The sequence below is a fragment of the Brassica napus genome, unplaced genomic scaffold (genome assembly GCF_020379485.1).
Source record: "Brassica napus cultivar Da-Ae unplaced genomic scaffold, Da-Ae ScsIHWf_1091;HRSCAF=1555, whole genome shotgun sequence".
Taxonomy (NCBI): Eukaryota; Viridiplantae; Streptophyta; class Magnoliopsida; order Brassicales; family Brassicaceae; genus Brassica; species Brassica napus.
The window spans coordinates 85001-105000 of record NW_026014516.1 but is presented as its reverse complement, the minus strand read 5'-3'; positions in this window follow the sequence as shown (position 1 = coordinate 105000).

Genomic DNA, 20000 nt, shown 5'->3' with positions numbered 1-20000 from the left:
TCCTAAATCTCGTTTTGATTTCCTAAAAGGTTTTGAAATCTTAAATCTAATAAAAGTCTTAAAAGATTGAAAGTTTAAAAATGATTTCTGAGAGTTAGGTTGCTAGATTGATTGATTCTAAAATCTAGTTGAAACATTACCAACCTTGAAATTGGTAAACTTGATATGTATTGTGTGGCATTGTGTTTTGTCATGAATCATATTGGACGACCATAAGGTCTAATGCATTGCACACACACGTGGCCTTGTGCCCTTGATAGATTGAAAGCCGTGTGGCTTAATACATATCTAAGAGGCCGTGTGGCCTATCATCCGGATAGTCACATGACCCGGACTGCATCATGATCCGATCCTTAAGATCGTTGTATCACATAATAATCGTGAAAGTCTAAGGCATTACATTGCAAAGCAGTATGGCCTTATATCCGGATTGATATATAAACCGGATTGTATCATGAACCAATCTCTAGGATTGTTGTATCACACTAACATGGCCGTGTGACCTGACTCACACCATGATCGATTGTTTTCATAGATGCGTAAGGACTTGTTTGTGGCCGAGCTTGTTAAATATCATGCGGCTACATGACAACATTGTGAACTTAAATATTAAATGACAATGTGACTCAGATATCGAAAAGGGACTTGGTGATACAATCACCAAGGACAACAATGAGAATGAATTGGTACAGGGCTATAAGCATTATATTCCATCATCTCATTGAAGGTCTAAAAGATCAGTACATCACTATGGAAAATCCACAAGACTTTGGGGATGCTTTACAGCATAGAAATTACCACCAGAAAACGGTGTTGCTTCCAAAGACTAGAACTGACTAGAAGAATCTAAGATTCTTGAATTACAAAGTCATGGATGAGTACAACTCAGTCTTGTTTAAGACAGTCTCGATGCTGAGACTTTGTGGCCGAAAATTTTAGTCTTGTTTAAGGCTTCACCACTTATACTGACCTGATCACATGTCTGCTTCGGGCAGAGACCAAATTTTTCGATACGACTAGTCTTATTGCTTTATGATTGCAATTGTGTTTTAACCTAAGGATCATTCACGATTTTTTTATATACAAAGGAATTGGTTTTAAGTTTATTAAACCTTGCCTGATCTTACTTAAACATATGGATGTTTTTTTAAAGTGTTGCCTAAAGGGCATAAAACCATGAATGGTATAGCAAGCATAGTAAAGAAACCATGGCTAAGGCATTTGCCTATAAGGCATTATATACACCCAAAGAAAACGTGGTCCATTGAAGTTATAATGAATGGTTTCCAAAATAAGAAACAATGGACAAACTAGAAGGAAACAAGTTCCTTCAGATTTTGAAAGAAAAATCGCCTAAGACCTTGAAAGAAAGTGGTCGAGACTATACCAATGATCTCTACTGATTTAAACTATGCTACAAGATCAGTATGAAGAAAGGCAAGAGATGTGATGACCATATTGAGATAGCCCACGAAATTACACTATATGGCATGATAGGATTAGCCATCCTAAAGTTTAAACTTGATACAAAGAAATTGAAAAGGCACAGAGTTATCCCGTAAAGATCTCACGTTGTGAAACATGTACACATAGGGAAACTCATTAGGCTTAATTATCCCAAAGCACCACGACCTTATAGTATGGTCATGAGGGGGAGAGAGGATAAACCCATGATCAATACTACAAGTTCGTGTACTATGGTCTAAAGACCATGTTATATGGCTCGGCCATTACTCGGCCATAAAGGGCTATTACCCGGCCAAAGAAAGGCCATGATACAAACGGCCAAACCAAATAGGCTATCACCTATGAACAGCTTGGCCACGACTTGGCCATGACTTGGCCGTGACTTGTCTGCATAGTGCAGCCTTGGCCGCACACAGTCCATGACTCGGCCAAAGAGGCCGAAGAGACCATAAGAGACAACGGCCTGGCCGCAAAGTCCATGACCGACCAAAGAGGCCATCACTTATAAGTGATCGGCCATGTAAGGCCATTACCTATAAAAGGTTCGGCCATTACCTATATGCTTGGGGACATTATGAATATACATGTACAGAATGATAATATGTATCAGGCCATATAAGTGAGCATAGATATTCCCATCTAAAGAATGAATACGGGTCATTAAAACCAGACAAACCATCTTAAGAGATTTTGAAATAAACCACCACATACATATGTGTGCCGTCTAAGATGGAACCTCAAAAGAGGATTGGGAATATATGTTGGATAGGAGTATTACTTTCTCCCACGAATTCAAAGAAAGCTTGAGCCAAAACATGGGTGATTAAATTAGTGGCCAGGTACGGATTGCATGACCAAAAGCATCCGACTATCCAAACATTAAAGGAGAAAGATTATAAGCTGGATAAAGAAAGAGTAAAGGAATGATAAGAATGGTTTTAACCATCATTGTCTTGGCAAGATCCTCGGACTATACATTATGATATAAGACGTCCAAAGAAAGATAATATAAAGATAGCCAGTTGAGAAGCTAATCGAGATGCCAGACACTGACCCGAAAAGAATGATTAAGTAATAACCAGCTTAGCACCAAATGAAACGTCCTAGAAGAGACATAATCAAGTTTCTATAGAGTCTATACAAGATAGACCAAGTGTTCCATAAAGATAAAAGGAACCTCGGATAGAAAGAAAAGAGAAAGGTGCATAGACAGATCCGAGGTCATGATAAAAGAAACCATACCAGACATTGAGAGAAAAGGCTGCGCAGCTACACATCTAAGGTACCAAACTATGTAGTCTTGGGACGCCAAGCTACTAGGTAACAAAGGTCCTGGATAATGAAATCTCAAAGTGATCAGATCATGTCGGGAACATAATGGAACCACATGAAGGTGTCGACACACACACACATGAACATCTATATAAAAGATGCATAAGAGAATAGCACTTGAACATAAAGAGATAAGCGAGGATCAGAGAACCCACGAATGAGTACTCATCATACAATCATAGAATCATGAAAGATTATAAAGAATGGAAAGAAAAACGTGGAGGTTCAAAGTATCTAAAGAGAGATGAGCGTATTGGCCATGTACATATACAGAAACGCCATCTGATAAACCAGTGAAATAAATGGATCTTGTGAGATAAAGAAACCGTGAGAGAAGACACATGATCACGTGGCCTTAAGTGCCCATGTCTTCATAATAACAGCATTAGATCATAGATTGTTACACAAGGTACTCACAGAGATCAAAGGAACAGATTATAAGGAGATAAACTCCTATGTGGTGATTGCTGCTACAGAATTCGAAATTGACAAAGGTCTGGTCATAAAGAAAGAAAATAGATACACTAATGTGGTAAGCAGCATATGGATCACTGGATAAGATAATGTAGAATGAGAGAACAGCTTTGTTCCTAAGCTGATTCATGGACTGAAACAAAAGCAGCTGCATATAGTATGTAAGAGGAATTGATCACACATGATCATTGATCTTGGAGTTGTATAAAGACAATCCAATAAACAGTCCATATACATAAGAGGTTTTATAAGAAATTCCTTGTGCTTATACTAAACCTAAAGGAGGTTAGTAAATATAGAATGAAATCTATGTGGGTGACTGGCTAAAACGTCCAGCACACCAGCTAAGAGCATCCGGCTCTCTGGCCAAAGGCGTCCAGACCTCAGGCTATAAGCGTCCGGCTCTGCCCGTCTAAGAACGTCCGGCCCCTTCTACCAAGGACGTCCGGCTCATATCCTTTGATCACGAGCTAGTAGGAAAGATCAACCATCAGGTTGTGATCCAATAATCAGATCCCTTAAGTAAGGATCCGGCATAGCAGAACAGTCTGCTGCCGTATGATCTATTCCCATAAAACTCTGATGGGATTGATAGGAAATATTTAATCAACCGGATACAAAGTATTGTAGTCCATAAGCTCGTTGAAGTCCATGACCTAATAATGTATACTTAGTGTGTGATATGATCCACAGCAACTAAGGTCATGAGACGCCATCATATGGCATTACCTAAGGCAAAGGAATTAATGTCCACATCCATGAGAGTGTTCGGCCTAAGAGCCACAGCAATGACCATTGATCTTGAACACTCATAAGACAAGTAGAAGACATGTATAGACGTGGTCTATGACCTGGACATGGATCGACTAGATTGAATCATGGTCGAATGATAACTGTCCATAAGTACTTGGTCTGTCCGACTTAAGTAAATGAGTTTGATAAAGTAGACAAACACGTCTAGACCATGGACAGATGCAAACACGTTTTATAAAGACCAACAAGTGATCCCCAAGGACAATGTGGTTCACATTGCTTAGCACACATGCTTTAAACGGGACACTCAATGTCAAAAGACATGAGAGACGACCATAAAAGGTCGAAGTGGTCTTGATTACGGTTCAGTAATGAAACTGACCGATTACTCCCATTCTATACCTACAGGATAGATCACGCATCAAGATGCGTAGTATGTAGAACCTACACCGAGGTTCACATCAGGGGGAGTAGTGCGTGTTGTACTCTTTTTCCTTCATCTTGGTTTTGTCCCACTGGGTTTTCCTGATAAGGTTTTAATGAGGCAACATTAAGCGTACTACAAATCCTGTATGGTTATGGCATCCAAGGGGGAGTGTTATGAACATGTGTGGATTGCCATTAACCAAGACAAGAAGAGAAGGCCCATCAGGCCACGTCTGGCCCAAGCCAAGACCACGTCCAAGAGAAGAGAGAGAGAGCCGACTTCAGGAGAGAGAGAGGCGGCCACAAGCTTAGAGAGAAAAGGAAACCCTTTCCTTTTTCCTAGTAGATGTAATCTTTCCTTTTATGTATTTAGTAGATTTCCTATTTCATGTAGGATTAGGATAAGTACTCTTTCCATTTATCTCTATCTTGTAATCCTTATATAAGGAACCCCCATTGATGATTAATAACACAGAACAATTACACACGAAATATTCAGTCTCAAACCCTTCTTTTACAACACAAAAGAGTTAATTCATCCCATCAGTACGCTTGGCCTCGATCATACCAAGGAAAAATGTTAACACTTGGTTGGATGATGGAAAGTCGAGCCAGCATAAGTACTACTTGGACCAATCAGACTGACTTGGACAGTCCAGTCCATCAAAACTCGAGCTTATGTCCAGATCAGTACACGGATCAGTCCACGGGAAGGGCCAGCATGCTGATATGTGTACTGACATGGTGCATCAGTTGTCCAAAATCAGTACACGGATCAGTCCACGGGAAGGGCCAGCATGCTGATATGTGTACTGACATGGTGCATCAGTTGTCCAAAATCAGTACACGGACAGTCCACGGGAAGCGCCAGCATGCTGATATGTATGGTCAGCATGCTGATATGAGTTCAGTACACGGATCAGTCCACGGATCAGTACACGGACAGTCCACGGGAAGGGCCAGCATGCTGATATGTGTGGTCAGCATGCTGATATGAGTTCAGTACACGGATCAGTACACGGACAGTCCACGGGAAGGGCCAGCATGCTGATATGTGTGGTCAGCATGCTGATATGAGTTCAGTACACGGATCAGTACACGGATCAGTCCACGGGAAGGGCCAGCATGCTGATATATGTGGTCAGCATGCTGATATGAGTTCAGTACACGGATCAGTACACGGATCAGTACACGGACAGTCCACGGGAAGGGCCAGCATGCTGATATGTGTGGTCAGCATGCTGATATGAGTTCAGTACACGGATCAGTACACGGATCAGTCCACGGGAAGGGCCAGCATGCTGATATGTGTACTGACATGGTGCATCAGTTGTCCAAAATCAGTACACGGACAGTCCACGGGAAGGGCCAGCATGCTGATATGTGTGGTCAGCATGCTGATATGAGTTCAGTACACGGATCAGTCCACGGATCAGTACACGGACAGTCCACGGGAAGGGCCAGCATGCTGATATGTGTGGTCAGCATGCTGATATGAGTTCAGTACACGGATCAGTACACGGATCAGTACACGGACAGTCCACGGGAAGGGCCAGCATGCTGATATGTGTGGTCAGCATGCTGATATGAGTTCAGTACACGGATCAGTACACGGATCAGTACACGAATCAGTCCACGGGAAGGGCCAGCATGCTGATATGTGTGGTCAGCATGCTGATATGAGTTCAGTACACGGATCAGTACACGGATCAGTACACGGACAGTCCACGGGAAGGGCCAGCATGCTGATATGTGTGGTCAGCATGCTGATATGAGTTCAGTACACGGATCAGTACACGGATCAGTACACGGATCAGTCCACGGGAAGGGCCAGCATGCTGATATGTGTACTGACATGGTGCATCAGTTGTCCAAAATCAGTACACGGACAGTCCACGGGAAGGGCCAGCATGCTGATATGTGTGGTCAGCATGCTGATATGAGTTCAGTACACGGATCAGTCCACGGACAGTCTGTGTGTGCTAACGGACAGGCACGGACGTCCTGCGTGTGCTGACGGACGTCCTGTGTGTACTGAACAGACAGCCCACGTGGGCCAAAATCACCCGAACAGTCCACAGGAAGGGCCAGCATGCTGATATGTGTACTGACGGACGACCACGGATGTCCTGTGTGTGCTGACGGACGTCCTGTGTGTACTGACGGACGTCCTGTGTGTGCTGACGGACGTCCTGTGTGTACTGATGGACACACGGACACACACGGACGTCCTGCGTGTGCTGACGGACGCCCTGTGTGTGCTGACGGACGGCCACGGACGTCCTCTGTGTACTGACGGACGTCCTGTGTGTGCTGACGGACGGCCACGGACGTCCTTTGTGTGCTGACGGACGTCCTGTGTGTACTGACGGACGTCCTGCGTGTGCTGACGGACACACGGACACACACGGACAGCCACAGACGTCCTGCGTGTGCTGACGGACGTCCTGCGTGTGCTGACGGACGTCCTGTGTGTGCTGACGGACGTCCTGTGTGCACTGACGGACACACGGACACACACGGACAGCCACGGACGTCCTGCGTGTGCTGACGGACGTCCTGCGTGTGCTGACGGACGTCCTGTGTGTGCTGACGGACGTCCTGTGTGCACTGACGGACACACAGACACACACGGACAGCCACGGACGTCCTGCGTGTGCTGACGGACGTCCTGTGTGTGCTGACGGACGTCCTGTGTGCACTGACGGACACACGGACACACACGGACAGCCACGGACGTCCTGCGTGTGCTGACGGACGTCCTGTGTGTACTGAACAGACAGCCCACGTGGGCCAAAATCACCCGAACAGTCCACGGAGCGTGCTGATATGTGTACTGATGGACAGCCGGACGTCCTGTGTGTGCTGACGGACGGCCACGGACGTCCTGTGTGTGCTGACGGACACACACGGACGTCCGTGTGTACTGAACAGACAGCCCACGTGGGCCAAAATCACCCACGGACAGCCAAAATCACCCGAGAAGCCAGAAATGCAAAAATTAATATTTTTGAAGAAAGTTTTCTGAAAGGAAACATCAAAAATATGTCAACAAAGAGTTTAGGATGTCAAGTGTTGATCAAAAGTTGCTGTAGACATCCGTTTAGACCACGAAACTCCGACCTTTGTAGCATGCAAAAGACATGGTTAGAAGCAAAAGAAATTTATGAAAATTTACCAGAAAATAGCTTTAACCATCCTTATGAAGCATGCAAAAAATCAGATTCAAATTCGAAGTATTTTTTTTTTACATTAAAAATACTCCCCGGAACACAACCAATGTCTACTGGTGACAGACTGAAAAAAAGCGTTTTGTATATATAAGGGGTAGGCACTCTCTTGAGCCTCCTACCCCCCAGTACCCGAACGGTTCGGGTACGTAGTGTTGGACTGTTCGGTCCAACACTATCGAGGGCTGGGTTGAGGTCGATGGCCGGATTGTCCCCGGTGAATTTTCCGGGAACTTTTCCGGCGAATTTTCCGGTGGACCGTTTTGCCCCTAACTTCAAATTTTCGCGCTTGCATGGTCTTGGCCTGGTTTCATCCGTCTTCCAGTTGCTTTTTTGATTACATCTCAAGAGTGGTTGGAAAGATTGATGTTAGCGGGGCAATGAACATTCGGCGTATGAGTGGTGATTGGATAGCTAGTGTTTGTAGGCTCTGTGCTCGCGCACCCAACTGTCACGCCCCCAATCCTGAATAGGATTGTTGGGACGGCCATGGTTCGAGGAAACGTACAAGCCAGTCTTGAGACATCAAGGCAAGCGTTCCATGGTCGAGAAAGAAGGTTAAGGATATAAGGAAACTTAGACTTAACCTTATACGAGCTAAGTGTCAGCTAGGACGAGTAAGACGGTAGCTAGGACGAAGTGGACGAGTAGCTCGGCCAGCTCAAGGAAGCTAGGTTCAGTTCACTCCAGCTCAGTCCCTACTAAGTCAGCTCCACTAGCTGGACTACTAGCTCACTCAGCTGAGGCAGCTGAGTGTCAGCTCATCTCAGCTAGACGGACTGTCCGGGCTTTAGGCCGATGGTCCGGGTCTGGGTCAGTGGCGGGCTGGGAGGTCCGGCCATGAGGCCATGGGCTGTTGGGTCCTTGGGCAAGGCTGTGGGCTGTGTCCAGGAGGCCTGGGGCGTGGGTTGGGCTTGTGGCCGACCCCAAACCCAATCAGAAAGGGCGAAGGGATGCAAGTGGCCGAAAGGGGGCAACTCTTGGCCGATGGTGCCCATTCGCTAGCAAGTCGTGCCTGTTCGTGGGGCAAGACTTACCCCCTCGTTTTCTATAAATATGGGGGCTCTCTGGTCGATTTCATTATCCAATTCCAGAGTAAAATACTCAGAGAAAAACGTAGAGAGAAAGAAAGAGAGAAAGAGAGAGTTCCGGCCAAGAGAAAGGCCGATTGTGGTGGTGTTGTGTTCCGGCGACTCTGATCGTTTGAGAACTAACTCCGGTCAAGAATGGGAGATCAAGACAAGGAGAAGAGCATGGAGAACCCAGATGTGGTTCACAAGGTATGTGATGGGCCGTGGCTCCATCAGACCGAACGGACGGTCCATGCGACCGCACCGCGGCTCTGGTCGGTTCCTAAGTCCCATCCGGCTCTCCTTATCTATTTCAATTCGTTTCTCTTCTCTTCTCTCTGGTTAAACACGAAAGGTTGTGTTGGTTGAGTCCAAGGGACACGTCCCTAGGCTTTGGCCGAACATAACCAGACCGCTAGTGTAACACCCCCGAACCGTCCTAGACATATGGTCGATCAACCGGCCAACAATCAAACAAGAACATGACCGATCGACCGTCCATCACCCAGGGTTAGAGATGAATGAGCCAACCGGCCAGCCAACAATCAAACAAGAACATGACTGACCGTCCAACCCAACACCATGGTCCGGAAGCGCTACGTGACGGGTTAGGGATGATCCGGTCAGAGTCACAAACTTTTACTCCACGACCTAGACCAGTTCATCCACTAACTCGTCCCGCTGCGTCAAGGCATAAGGCTTTGCAACCCGTACCTAGAGTTAGCGTTTCCCGTTAGATCAAGGCCTAAGGCTTTTCAACCCGTACCTCGACCTAACGTTGTGTTAGACCGGACTAGTCAAATATCAGAGTACTCATGAAGCGCATATAAAACAATTACTTTATTGATTCGAGAAATATCCATACATTGATATAATTCGAGACCGGTCCCGGCCTAATGCCAAATCGAGTCAACTAAACACAAATCCACAATACCGTTTACAAAAGGCATGAAAATCTACACCGGCGGTCCTAACGTCCAGCACCAAGCTATCCGATCATCCTTACCTAAAGCGACCTGCAAAAAGGACAACGGAGTTGGATGAGTAACCTAATGTTACTCAGTGAGCTGGCGGCCTCTACCCGCAACCTAGACTCTACCCAGACAACCCAAAATAACAATCAATCTAGCCCTAGCATGCAATAAAAGCTAAGGCTAAGCAAACCGTTACTAAGTTAGACTTGGCCTCCTGCCATGATCTAGCTTCAAGTAACGGGAACCTGCATTAAAACAAGTCAACAAGCAATCCCTAGTTAACCATATATACGCTTGAGTTCAGTACTCATGTAGTGTTAGACACTTAGACTATACAAATACCATTGGCCGATCGACCAACAATCAAACAAGAACATGATCAGCCAACCAATGATACCGCATAGCTTTAATATCCACCACCCTTCACAAGCAATCACTCAAACACATATAGGCCAACGTCAGGCCTACACTAACAAAATACACATCAAGCCTAATCCGGTACCTAAGCCAGACTTAGGACTTAATGTCAGAACCTGCAAGCAAATCAATCAACCACAAACACAATCACACTAATAAGACTATGAGTAACTACGACTCGATCTAACTTGTAACACCGTATATCGGTGCTACCCTAACTCGAGGGTTCCATAACCCTCTACGACACTCTAACACAACACTCTAACCTGGGCCCTGGTGACTTCGTGTTCCTCCTCTCTATCGGCAATATCCTATCTCCCTACCACAAAGGCCAGAAGAAGGAACTTTCAACCGACCGCGGCCCACAGTCATTCGGGTCACCGCGCGACAGCCCACAGTCCTTCGGGTCACTGCCACATTACACCGTCGTGTAATACTCAGCCATAGTACATGACACCGTTCGTCTGAGTCTTCCCGATCCAGCGAATAAGGGGTTTCCTTGAACCCGCTGGGTACGAGGCCGAGGAAACACTAATCACCCCTACACAAGCCTAGTATGGGCGGGTCACGCACATACTGTCGGCACACTCACACAACACAAACTCAATCTAGAACCTAACCTAAAGATAAAGTTCCAGATCCTAACTAGACACGACTCCACAACACAAACCAATAGTACCAGTAGTCCGGCCTATATGGCCTAAGACAATTAGTACTAACTACTAAACAATAATATGAATACTAAACAACACAATCAAACCGTTACCCAGATAGTCCAGCCTCCCACTGAGAAACTATCTTTAAAGATAACGGGAACCTGCACTCAATAATATCAACACGCAATAATAGAAAACATGATGCATCCTAGCCCTAGTCCTAGTCAGGTTATTAACTCAGTCTTAATTCCATTCATCTCAGCTTAGCCCTTGCTAAACTGAGTCCGGTTCCATAAATAAAATAACCCTAAGGACTCTACCATTCAATAACGTGATCATTCTAATCTATATGCAGACTCGATCTACCCTAAATTCCAAGTGGAATTCAAACAAACCAACTCACAGTGTTCTAGGCGAGAAGCAGCTGGTTGATCGGAGAAGACTTGGCCAAAACCCAATGGACGCCTTGACTGGACTGGAATGGACTGATCTTGTCTTGGACACAACCTTGGCTTCACCATGAAGAAGTTGACAGGCCTCGACAGGCTGATCTGGACTCGGACAGAACCTCCTCTAGCTTCTGGACAGTTCTTCGGACTTCCCGCGGAGTATCGAGCAGAACTTCGACTGATCTGAACCCGTGGTTCTGAACTAACTCTGGGCAGCACCTCCACTAGACCATCATAGAATATGACTGGCTTGGACGAATTGAATTGGACAGAGCTTCCGCGTCACAATCGTAGAGAATCGCCGATTGGACGGAACTGGCCTTCTCGGTGGAGTATCGGTCTTCAGAATCGACCATACTCTAGAATCGATCACTTCCTTTCTCTCTCTCTCTCTCTCTATAGCCACGTTGACTTGACTCCCATCTGATCTGATCTTCACTTGATTGACCTTCAGTTGGACAGAACCTTCCCAAGGCGATGACTCGAAATCAATAGAGAACTGATCTCGAAAACTCTCTAAAACTCTCGAAATAGCTCGGAATCACTTGCTTTCTTTTTCTACTTTTCTCTCAAGGTTTTAACTTGCTTTTGAAAGGTCTGGATGTGAAGAAATGAGCTGGGGTCGTGGGGTATTTATAGGAGACACCAGCCAATCAGCTTCAGGTTGGTGGCAGCCCGTGTGTCGCTCCGCATGGCTCCGGACGCATGCACAGCGACACCTCGTGCTCCACATGGCTGGCTGCATGTCCAGGATACATGCAGGACGCCACCACTCCTCCCAGATGTCAGGCTGCATGACTGGAGCTCATGCAAGGCGCCACACATCCTCACACATGTCGATCAGCATGCTTCGGTTGCATGCGCGGAGACACCTCGTGCTTGGCCGTTCCACCTCGTGCTTCTATGTGTCAAGCTGCATGTGCAGCTTCCATGCACGGTGACACCTCGAGCTTCTCTTGACACTCAGCTGGTTAGACAGTTGCCACCACGTTCATATCCCTTAGATCAAGCCACCTCGAGCTTCTCGGTTCCTTTGCGCGATTTCGACCCTTCTTGTGAATTTCTGACCCGCGATCAATCCCAAATATTTTTCTGCTCCCATTCTGATTCTCTGAATATTTTTAATAAACTACAGATGATGTCTGATATCCTTTAAAAATATTTCCCGAGCCTCCGGCTTCCTCAAAGAATTTCGTAATACCGAAATTAGGGTTTTCGCCCAACTTCGGGTTTTCCTGTCGTGCTTCAATCCCATCGTGCTTGCTTCCCGTCGTGCTTGCTTCCCGTCCTGCTTAATTCCCGTCCTGCTTCCGACTTATAATGTCTTCAGAATAATATTTTACTGATACGAAGATATTCCGAGAAAACTTCGCGATGAAGAAACGTCAATCTTCCAAAACGTCGAGCTTCTAAACCGTCGTGCTTCAAAAATGTAATTCTTCCAAAACTGCCGTATGATCAATCTAAGACATTTCTAACAATGGTAGAGCAGCTTATCTCAACTCATGCTTCACTCACGATCCATTCTTCGACCTTCTCGTACTTCAAATTTCCCGATCGATCTGTATTGCCCGCGACTCAACCACAAAGATACTCGACCATTCTCTCTCTCTTTTTTTTTTTTTTTTTTTTTTTTTAACGGGTTTCTACAGCTAGCCTTGACACGGGTCGGTTAGACGGATGATCCGATCGCACCAAGACTGGGCGGTTAGGACGAACGGTTGGGAATGACCCAAAGGGCACGAGTTGTCAAGAGTCATGAGTGTTTAAAGGTTGTGAGTTGCCAAAGGGTGTCAGGGACCAAAAGGTACGAGTTACCAAAGGTTGCGAACATCAAAAGGTACGAGAACCAGGAGGCACGATTGGCCAAAGGGTGCATGTTCCAAACGGTGTCTTTCGGGACAGGCTAGGACCGATCCTTATGGATCAGCCTATGGCTTGTCTAGTTAAGACAAGGTCACGGTTTGTCTAAGCCAAGGTAGAGTCGCAAGGTCTGACCGGTTGCTAAGCCTTCCGGATTAGGCTTGAGGCTTACTAGGCCGATTGGATCCAGGCCTAAGGCCGGATCAGGTAAGGGAGTCCGTTGGGCCATTGAGCCGGACTCCATTGGCCGGTCGCACCTAGATTCTATCCGGATAGACGGATTGGTCTTTGGGGACGATCCGGATCTGTTCGTGTGTTCTGTTATCTATTCTGGACTATCTATCTGATTCTAAGTCAAGGGGTGGTTGGTTGAATGACTTAGGATACGGTAGGTAGGTTCATACGTTTTATGATTATGTTGACTGAGGTTTATCTAAGTTCTAGGAACCAAGCCAAGCATTGTAGAATCAATCCGTTCTATTCTCGGTTATGATTAATGCTTATCTGGTTGTGGTTTCAGGAACTAAGGATGGTTCTGGTCAAGCCAAGGAGCCGTGAAGGCTCGGTCAGTGAGAGGCTGTGTAACGTGTGGTTAGATGATGCTAGGGATGAACTAGTGATTGTCTATGAGACTGTTAAGAAGTTGTGTATTGAATCTCATGTTTCTAAGTAATACAAAGTTTATACATTGTTATTCCGCTGTGCAATCTGTTCCTTTGTTTATGAACCTCATATTCGAATATGACTTAGTAACTAATAGACTTAAAAATGGATCAAACAAGCAGAGAAATTAATAAGTAAGCCTGCGGACTCCATCAGGTCGAGAGGCCAGGGTTCGGGTCTTACAAGTTGGTATCAGAGCATGCTTGATTCTAGGATAGTTGGGTTAGGCAGTCCACACACACACACGCAGCCAGCTGATTAGGTCTCACGGTGAGGTTTGATTGCTTAGTCTAGGGATTGTTTTGTTTTGTTTATGTTAGTGTGTTTCGTACTAACATTGTCTGAATCCTTAGGCTGGAAAAAGCAAATCGGGAAAGTCCCGAAAGAGTAAGAAAACAGCCGGTCAGTCTAGTCAAGTGGCCATGGACGGGACCAATCTATCCGGATTGCAAACCGATCCGGCCGCAGCTGACACTAGAGACGTGTTGCCAACTGATCAGGCTAATCTTACGGGGACGCAACAGGATGGTCAGGAACATCGGGAGAGTGATGAGGAAGTGGAATCCTCGAACGCTAACCGTGATGGTGACCAGCATGAGAGAGTGGCCGATGGAACGGCTAATGTGCCCGCAACACTGTCCAAAGAGGACTTGTTAGAGGCCATGAAGGTAATGGGGACTCAGGTTGCGGCTATGGCGCAACTGTTCACGCCACTAGTGAACTCCTCGGTTGGCCAGGCTACGCCTGTGGCTACGACCACCCCCAACACCAATGGTCCAGTTGTGGAAACGGTTGAGGTGATCGAGATCGATCCACCGGAAAAGTCTGGAAAGAAGGTGGACTATCTGAGTCTGCTTCAACATTTATCCAGGTTGGGTACGAAGCATTTCTCCGGTAGCACCGACCCTATTGTGGCAGACGAGTGGAGGAGTAGGTTGGTCCGAAACTTTCAATCAACTCGCTGTCCAGTGGATTACAGACGCGACATTGCGGTTCACTTCCTGGAAGGGGACGCGCATAACTGGTGGCTTGCAGTGGACAAGCGCACCAATGGGAGTCTGGAAAGTTTTGCGGACTTTGAAGTTGAATTCAACCGCAAATACTTCCCTGCTGAGGCTTGGGATCGTCTGGAAGCTCAGTTTCTAGATTTGGCCCAAGGCCGCAGGACCGTACGGGAGTACGAAGAAGAGTTCAACCGGCTCAGACGGTTTGTTGGAAGAGAGCTGGAGGACGAGGCAGTCCAGGTCCGTAGGTTCATCCGAGGCCTAAGGCCCGAACTGAAGACCCATTGCTCGATCCGCACTTTCAACACCGTCGGAGAACTGGTGGAACGGGTGGCTTTGCTAGAGTCTAACTTGGCTGAAGAAGCTAAGCTTAAGGCTAAGTCACAGTCTGGCCCGTCGGGCAAAACAAATGATAAAAAGAGGAAGTGGGACCAGGTGGACGGAGGTAAGACCTCTGGTGGCCGACCTACATGTCCCAAGTGTGGAAAGAATCATCCCGGTGAGTGCTGGAAGGCCATGGGGGCTTGTGTGCGATGTGGCAGCATGGATCACACGATCCAAAACTGCACTCGACCAAACCGATTCTCCGACCAGTCCAGTGGCAGCGGCTCCGTGACTTGCTTCCTATGTGGCAAGACTGGACACTACAAGTCGGATTGTCCTAAGCTACAAGGAGGACAAGGGAAGGGCCGTGGAGACACAGGCAAGTCGACCCAGAGTAGGCCGACCACAACACCAAGGGTGTATGAGCTGTTCCGGGACGACGGCGCTTCTGGATCGTTTGATTCGATCTCTGGTAATTCCTAAATTTTTCTTTTTACATTCAAGTAGAAAATGCTTGGTATGGAACCTAGAATGTCTAGGGGATTCTGATGAGGGTCTCTGTTAGGAACCCTCATGATTGGTGGTGTGGAAACCCACGTACTTTTCGACACAGGGGCTACACATAGTTTTGTGAGTCCGGGACTGGTCGGAAAGGGTCTGTTCTGTCTGGACGCTGGAGATAATTTTGGGATAGTGAGGGCGGCCGGAGGGCAAGCCATGAACTCACTAGGTCTCATGTCAAATATCCCAGTGTCAATACAGGGAAAGGTATTCCCTGTGGATTTGGTCTGTGTCAACCTAAAGAATCACGAAGTGATCCTAGGTATGGACTGGTTGGGAAAGTATCGGGCCACTCTCGATTGCCATAGAGGTCGTGTGCAATTGGAGACTGGGCTTCGACCGATCCAGTACCAATGTCTGTGTCCGGCTCAAGAGAAAGTAGTGGTTTCAGCAGTTCGAGCGATTCGGATGTTGGAACAGGGTTGTCAGTCCTTTTTGGCTACAATTACAACTACAGAGCCGGGCAGTTCTGTCTGTCTGAAAGACCTTTCAGAGGATTCGTTGGTGTCGAAGTTCCCAGATGTGTTCCAGGTACCTCAGGGTGTCCCTCCTGATAGGTCGGATCCATTTACGATTGAACTAGAGCCAGGGACAGCTCCGCTGTCCAAGAGTCCGTACCGGATGGCTCCGGCCGAGATGGCCGAGCTAAAGAAGCAATTGGAAGAATTGCTTAACAAGGGGTTCATACGGCCAAGTAGCTCCCCTTGGGGTGCACCAGTCCTCTTCGTGAGAAAGAAGGATGGTAGCATGCGTCTGTGCATCGACTATCGAGGGTTGAACAGGGTCACTGTGAAGAACAAGTACCCGTTGCCCAGGATAGACGAACTGTTGGATCAACTCAAAGGAGCCAAGTGGTTTTCCAAGATTGATTTGGCTTTAGGGTATCATCAGATCCCTATAGAGCCAAATGATATTAGGAAGACGGCATTTAGGACCAGGTACGGTCATTACGAGTTCGTAGTGATGCCGTTCGGTCTGACCAATGCACCTGCCGCTTTCATGAAAATGATGAACAGCGTGTTCCGAGATTTCTTGGATGAATTCGTGATCATCTTCATTGATGATATCCTAATTTATTCCAAGGATGAGGAATCTCATAGGAAACACTTGAGAGCCGTGCTGGAACGATTACGAGAACACAAACTCTATGCTAAACTCAGTAAATGTAGCTTTTGGCAGAAGAGTATTGGGTTCCTCGGCCATATTGTTTCCGATCAGGGCATCTCGGTGGATCCAGAGAAGATCAGGGCAATCAAGGATTGGCCCCGACCACGCAGTGCTACGGAAGTCAGAAGCTTCTTAGGGCTGGCAGGTTACTATAGAAAGTTTGTGAAAGGATTCGCAAGCTTGGCTCAGCCTATGACGCGGTTGACTGGGAAGGACGTTAAGTTCACATGGGCTGAAGAGTGTGAGGAATGTTTCTCCGCACTTAAGAACATGCTGACTAGCGCACCCGTCCTAGTGCTTCCGGAGGCCGATCAACCATATGTGGTCTATACGGACGCGTCCATCACTGGACTAGGTTGCGTATTGACCCAGCATGGGAAAGTCATTGCCTATGCGTCCAGGCAGTTGAGGAAACATGAGGGAAACTACCCCACCCATGATCTCGAAATGGCTGCGGTAGTATTCGCCTTAAAGATTTGGCGATCATACTTGTATGGCGCCAAAGTTCAGATACTTACGGACCATAAGAGTCTTAAGTATATATTCACCCAGCCTGAGTTAAACTTAAGGCAGAGGAGGTGGATGGAATTCGTAGCTGACTACGATTTGGACATCACCTACTATCCGGGAAAGGCTAATCTGGTAGCAGACGCTTTGAGCCGGAAGAGGGCTGATGTATCGGCCGAACGGGAGGCGGACGACCTGGACGGTATGGTCCGTGCTCTGCGGCTGAATGTGCTGACTACGACAACCGAAGCTTTGGGGTTGGAGGCGGTTAACCAAGCCGACCTGCTTACTCGAATCCGGTTGGCTCAAGGTCAGGACGAGAACCTGAATAAGGTTGCTCAGAATGATAGGACGGAGTACCAGATCGCAAGGGATGGTACCATCCTAGTAAACGGTCGGATCAGTGTTCCTAATGATAGGAGTCTAAAGGAAGAGATTATGAGGGAGGCTCATAAGTCCAGATTCTCGGTTCATCCTGGTGCGACTAAGATGTACCAGAACCTTAAGAAATTCTATCATTGGATCCGTATGAAGGCAGATGTAGCGGAATGGGTGGCCAAGTGTTCCACTTGCCAACTCATCAAAGCAGAACATCAGGTGCCTAGTGGGTTATTACAAAGCTTGCCTATTCCGGAATGGAAATGGGATCACATCACAATGGACTTTGTGACCGGGTTCCCTACCACGAGGAATAAGAAGGATGCGGTTTGGGTTGTGGTAGATCGACTAACCAAATCAGCACACTTCCTGGCTATCAAGAAGTCGGATGGGGTAGATCAGATTGTACGTAAGTACATTGATGAGATCGTCCGACTACATGGTGTGCCGGCAAGCATAGTCTCGGATAGGGATTCAAGGTTCACATCTTACTTCTGGAAGGCTTTCCAAAAGGCCTTAGGAACAAGGGTGAACATGAGTACAGCCTATCACCCACAGACGGATGGACAGTCTGAACGTACGATCCAGACATTGGAAGATATGTTGCGAGCATGTGTTCTAGACTGGGGTGATTCCTGGGAGAAACATCTACCTCTGGTAGAATTTGCTTACAACAATAGTTTCCATAGTAGTATTGGCATGTCGCCATACGAAGCTCTGTATGGGCGTCCATGCAGGACACCCTTATGCTGGACCCAAGTTGGGGAACGCAGCATGATTGGTCCGGAGATTGTCGAAGAGACAACCGAAAAGATCAAGTTCTTGAGGGACAAGATGAGACAGGCACAAGATCGCCAAAAGAACTATGCAGATCGAAGAAGGAAAGATCTCGAGTTTCAAGTAGGTGACTTGGTGTATCTCAAAATGATTACCTTCAAAGGACGAGTCCGAATTTCCGGGAGACGGAAGTTAGACCCGAGATACTTGGGGCCGTTCAAGGTCATTGAAAGAGTTGGGATGGTGGCCTACAAGTTGGACTTACCGGCCAAGATGGACGCATTTCATAATGTGTTCCACGTCTCCCAACTTCGGAAATGTTTGACGGACCAAGACATCGCTCTTCCTGCCATTCCAGACGATCTTGGTAAGAACCTAACCTTGGAAACGAGGCCAGTTCGAATCATAGATAGGATGGAAAACGCAACAAGGAAGAAGACGGTCCAGATGGTCAAGGTCGTCTGGGACTGTAATGGTCAGGATATAATCACTTGGGAGACCGAAGCTAGAATGAAAGCAGAGTACCCAGAGTGGTTGGACCAGTTTGTTTCCGAGGAAGCATTCGATTCGGATTCGAGGACGAATCCATCCCAAGGGGGGGAGACTTGTCACGCCCCCAATCCTGAATAGGATTGTTGGGACGGCCATGGTTCGAGGAAACGTACAAGCCAGTCTTGAGACATCAAGGCAAGCGTTCCATGGTCGAGAAAGAAGGTTAAGGATATAAGGAAACTTAGACTTAACCTTATACGAGCTAAGTGTCAGCTAGGACGAGTAAGACGGTAGCTAGGACGAAGTGGACGAGTAGCTCGGCCAGCTCAAGGAAGCTAGGTTCAGTTCACTCCAGCTCAGTCCCTACTAAGTCAGCTCCACTAGCTGGACTACAAGCTCACTCAGCTGAGGCAGCTGAGTGTCAGCTCATCTCAGCTAGACGGACTGTCCGGGCTTTAGGCCGATGGTCCGGGTCTGGGTCAGTGGCGGGCTGGGAGGTCCGGCCATGAGGCCATGGGCTGTTGGGTCCTTGGGCAAGGCTGTGGGCTGTGTCCAGGAGGCCTGGGGCGTGGGTTGGGCTTGTGGCCGACCCCAAACCCAATCAGAAAGGGCGAAGGGATGCAAGTGGCCGAAAGGGGGCAACTCTTGGCCGATGGTGCCCATTCGCTAGCTAAGTCGTGCCTGTTCGTGGGGCAAGACTTACCCCCTCGTTTTCTATAAATATGGGGGCTCTCTGGTCGATTTCATTATCCAATTCCAGAGTAAAATACTCAGAGAAAAACGTAGAGAGAAAGAAAGAGAGAAAGAGAGAGTTCCGGCCAAGAGAAAGGCCGATTGTGGTGGTGTTGTGTTCCGGCGACTCTGATCGTTTGAGAACTAACTCCGGTCAAGAATGGGAGATCAAGACAAGGAGAAGAGCATGGAGAACCCAGATGTGGTTCACAAGGTATGTGATGGGCCGTGGCTCCATCAGACCGAACGGACGGTCCATGCGACCGCACCGCAGCTCTGGTCGG